This window comes from Crassostrea angulata, chromosome 5 (assembly GCF_025612915.1).
Source record: "Crassostrea angulata isolate pt1a10 chromosome 5, ASM2561291v2, whole genome shotgun sequence".
NCBI classification, from domain to species: Eukaryota; Metazoa; Mollusca; class Bivalvia; order Ostreida; family Ostreidae; genus Magallana; species Magallana angulata.
The window spans coordinates 18,362,325-18,367,608 of record NC_069115.1 but is presented as its reverse complement, the minus strand read 5'-3'; positions in this window follow the sequence as shown (position 1 = coordinate 18,367,608).

The following is a 5,284-nucleotide window of genomic DNA, read 5'->3' as shown; positions in this document are numbered from 1 at the left end:
GCTGTGGTTGTCACGTGAGAAAAATCGGAGGTGGATAAAAGGGATGGAAATTAAATTACGCACAACTTTTTATTTGTTGGCTTCCTATTTCCAAGTACTTCTAAGTAATTAAACAAGAGGCCCAATGGCCACATCCCTCACCTGGGCAACATAAGACATAATAAGATCAGCTTCATGAAGTCATATCTAAACTATTGGGACAATGAATGAGTAAAACAAAACGTATTAGAGATTTTCAAAATTTTCTACAGATGTTCTTATGATGAACCCTTTTGGTACCGGTAAGTAGATGATTTCATAGATATATCACATATTGAGCATTGCCATCCTCAAAATAATTGTAAACAACTGTTCATATGAATATATTTACACTTGCAAATGTTTTCCCTTATATAACACTGTTCGAGCAATCCGCTGTTATTTCTGCATAACATCATTATGGGTCAAGAGGTCAAAGTAGCGCATGAATAATATAGGTCACTACTTTTTCTATGTACACAAACTAATCGACTTGTGCTGAAACACACCTACAGTACAAGATATCGTAATGAAAACATAATTTAGGCATAAAAAATAAACGTATTTGTATTTTGTTATACGAAGTTTTATTCATTAATTCTCATAAAAAATATAACATTAATTGTGGGGATAAATGATTCATGTTAGATAACACGTTAGGCATGTAAACAGAATGTTTATGGTTCGACATCGTAACGAGACGTTCTTGAAAATTACAATCGTAATTTGTCAAAGGAGTTAATTCAGTTAAAATTCATTTCTGATTTTATTACAAGCCTCGGTCAAAATTGCAAACGCAATCTTACTGACCTTTCTTGTGTAGTACATTCACGGATCACGGTCAAATTTAACTCCTTGTGTTTTCTGTCCGATTTGTTCCGTAAAAAGATCATCGAAGTTAAAATCCCTTTCCGCTATAATGTCGGAGGAAATCATTATGCTCTTGAATCTGATTCTGCGATAGATTTCCCCCTGAAAATGCTTAAGTATACTCTAACTCAACTTTCAATCGCTTGTTTTTAAATTTCTAACCGCTCTGCGACTTCAACACAGGTGGTACTATTCCGCCAAGCTTCAATCAGTTTTTTCAATTGTACAAGTGAATTTTCTTTTCTGTTTCCCTTTTAAATGATAAAAAAGTGTTGTCTCCTCAAAAGTAGTGTCATATTCATTTATCACAATAATCAAATGCTTGCAACATTGTTGCACTATTTTTTGTTACGTCATTTTAATCGAAGCGGCTTTCTAGGTCATCACAAAAGAGAACGTATGGAGCATTGTTAGTGTCATAATTTGCAACAAATGTAAATATAAGAAATAAGGTATCATTTTTGGATGTCTATCGGGATATAGATACGGGTTGGTACGTGATCAAATCTTCCATAAAGCCCTTCGGGCTTTATGGGATTTGATCACGTGACCAACCCGTATCTATATCCCGATAGACATCCAAAAATGATACCTTATTTCTTAAATAAACCTACATCAAACTTTGAACCCCTTGTGTGGCCCAACCCAAAAATTACCCAGAGCCACAGTCTAAACAACTGAAAATCAACAAATATTAATATGCTTGCATATTAGTAATACTATATATTATATATTTTTGAGAATAATCAAATTTATTTCCTATGTAAAAAGTTGACCCCCCCCCCCCCCCCCCCAAATTATAGTCTCATCCTTTTTTATTTCCTTTTTAAAGATTTTTTCTATATATATTACACAACCTGAGGGTGCTTCCACTCAATTAACTCAATTAACAGCTTTTTTGACAATGAATTTTTGAGAAGAAGATATTTCTCTTTACCTTCCTTTGTAAAAAAAATTTGATCCCCATGGTGGCCACATCGTAATATGAAAAAATGTCCAGACTATCTCTTTTGAAACGCCCCCTCTACCGCTTCAGGTTTCAATACACATCCAAAAAATAGAAAGTCTATGGGGATTTTGCATTGCATTGGCCATTAAAAAGCCCGGATGATAACGTTGAAAATTACGCGAGGTATCCCGAGTACTTCCGAATGCAGAAAAGACGTAAACATTTCCCATTATAAATCTCCGTAAGAAATTTGTTTTCGTTCCTGTGAACTTTTATGAGTGAAAAATGATAATTGTTCAATGAGGATATCATGGATATATTCCCTGTCATCGATTTCAACTGTGTTTCTTTCACAGGTATGTATATTTTTTTATGAAAAATCATCAAAAAGTAATATGGAAGCAATGGGACAGATTATATGTCACTGGCGTCGGAAGCAAATTGAAAGTGGGGAGGGGGGGGGGGCTAGACTGATCCTCAAAAATATTGAGAGAAAAAAACCTAATTCCCAAAATCATGAGAATCCTAATCCGAAAGGGGGGGGGGGGGGGGGGCTGAACCCTCTTTACTGCTATGTGCCTAATGGTTAGGTCTAACTTTGCCAAAAAAGTGGGGGGCTAAGCCCCCCCTAGCCCCCCCCCCCCGGTTCCGACGCCTATGTATGTCAACTGCCAGAGTAAGGCAAATCCTGACTTATATACACCGCGCTGGGGGGGGGGGGGGGTCCTCAAAAATATTGAGAGAAAAAAACCTAATTCCCAAAATCATGAGAATCCTAATCCGAAAGGGGGGGGGGGGGGGGGGCTGAACCCTCTTTACTGCTTTGTGCCTAATGGTTAGGTCTAACTTTGCCAAAAAAGTGGGGGGCTATGCCCCCCCCCCCAGCCCCCCCCCCCCCCCCGGTTCCGACGCCTATGTATGTCAACTGCCAGAGTAAGGCAAATCCTGACTTATATACACCGCGCTGGGGGGGGGGGGGGGGGGTGTTTCTCTTAACGGATCAGAACGACACATACCCTATACCTTATTATAAACGCGTGTATTATCAGATATATAGGGTATTTTTTTAAATAAAATTTATAACGTCAGGTGCCTGCTGTGATCCATCCTGATGTTTACCTGAAATTGAAACAATTCTTAATAAAAAAAATTACCTGTTCTCTTTCATACATTTTACCGGGGGGGGGGGGGGGGGGGGGCTAGACTGATCCTCAAAAATATTGAGAGAAAAAAACCTAATTCCCAAAATCATGAGAATCCTAATCCGAAAGGGGGGGGGGGGGGGGGGGGCTGAACCCTCTTTACTGCTATGTGCCTAATGGTTAGGTCTAACTTTGCCAAAAAAGAGGGGGGCTAAGCCCCCCCCCCCCTAGCCCCCCCCCCCCCCCGGTTCCGACGCCTATGTATGTCAACTGCCAGAGTAAGGCAAATCCTGACTTATATACACCGCGCTGGGGGGGGGGGTCCTCAAAAATATTGAGAGAAAAAACCTAATTCCCAAAATCATGAGAATCCTAATCCGAAAGGGGGGGGGCTGAACCCTCTTTACTGCTATGTGCCTAATGGTTAGGTCTAACTTTGCCAAAAAAGTGGGGGGCTAAGCCCCCCCCCCCCCCCCCCCCCCGGTTCCGACGCCTATGTATGTCAACTGCCAGAGTAAGGCAAATCCTGACTTATATACACCGCGCTGGGGGGGGGGGTGTTTCTCTTAACGGATCAGAACGACACATACCCTATACCTAATTATAAACGCGTGTATTATCAGATATATAGGGTATTTTTTTAAATAAAATTTATAACGTCAGGTGCCTGTGATCCATCCTGATGTTTACCTGAAATTGAAACAATTCTTAATAAAAAATTACCTGTTCTCTTTCAAACATTTTACCGGGGGGGGGGGGGGGGGGGGAGAAAGGGGGTAGCAAGAGAGATTTATTTACTGAATCAATTAAAACTATTGGGGTCAATTATTGTTGATTTCCACTGTTTTTATTGTTGATTTAAGATGGCTCGACACACCAATGCATTATTTGATAGATCGATGGAGAATCATTTTTTAGAAAAATGACATCGTTATCAGCTTCCAATTATCAGGTCTAGGCAACCTCCGTTTTTGGAGGATAGATTTTATCCTCCGTTTTTGGAGGATATATGTTTGCGCCCCCTGGTGGATCCTATCAGATGAAGGGCAATTAACTCTGTTTTTACAAAGGGAGTTAACTATGAATAAAATATAATTATTATACTATAAAAATATCACCTTTTTTAGCTATTAATAATTATATTTATTGATAATATTTAATAAATATTTAAGTTTAAATAATTGCAGGGCTGATTTTAAAGAAAAATATCTTATGTGAAGACTCTCACATTTTTTTCTTCAATATTCTGGATAATTGATATCTATAAATGGTATCATTTTAATTAATAAAATTTAACAATGTCTTTTTGTGTGAAGGGATTAAATTTAAATGATACTTAATAACATTTGAATTAATTAGAATAAGAGCTACAAAGTTCCTAAGGTATATGCAAACATTTACTTTGTACATGTACAATATAGCAGATCAAGATATCTATTATGTGTCTCTAAACGTGAATGAACTCATTAATGTTTTAATGAGTAATAAACATCACTATTTTGTGATTTTTATTAAATGAAACATGTAAATAGTCTATGTCATTTGTAAAACTGAACACAGGAAGTACACACTTTCAAAGCATATTGTGAAAATACTATACATAGAATTTCAAATCGCCGCATACAATCATTAGTTTATTCCCTTAACTTTAATTCCCATATGGTCTGGTGCTTGCATTTTCTCATTAAAGATATGCACGAAGCCTTTGAAATATACCCATGCTATCCTCCAAAAATGGAGGATAATTTCACCCACAATGCAAAGTAACTTTCCATATATGGTAAAAATCAGCAGCCATCTTGAAATTGAGCTATCCTCCAAAAACGGAGGTTGCCTAGACCTGATTATTTTATGATTTTTATTTGTATTTTTTATAGAAACCGGAAATATCGTTTTTATCGGCGAACAGGATATCTTAGAGCTAAAAATTTGGTATCAATTAATGCACAATACAATAATCTATTGTAAAATTTAAGAAAAATTGGAAAATCTTAAAGTCGAACCGATCCCGAATGTATTAAAATAGATCCTGAACTTTAATTCGTTTTTTCTAATTGAAGTTTTACATTTGGTTCCAAACCCCATGCAACCAATTTTGATTCTCGTGTTTAATTTTTGAATATATTTTTCAATCATATCATAAGCAAAAAATATTACTACTTATATCAATTAGAACAAAATTAATAAGTATGTTCTTTGTGTTCAATTTAACGGATCCTTACAAGATTATTTTAATCACATTTGTAACCTAATAATATTTCTAAAATATTTTTATTATGCATGAAAAAAAAACCTTGAAAATTCA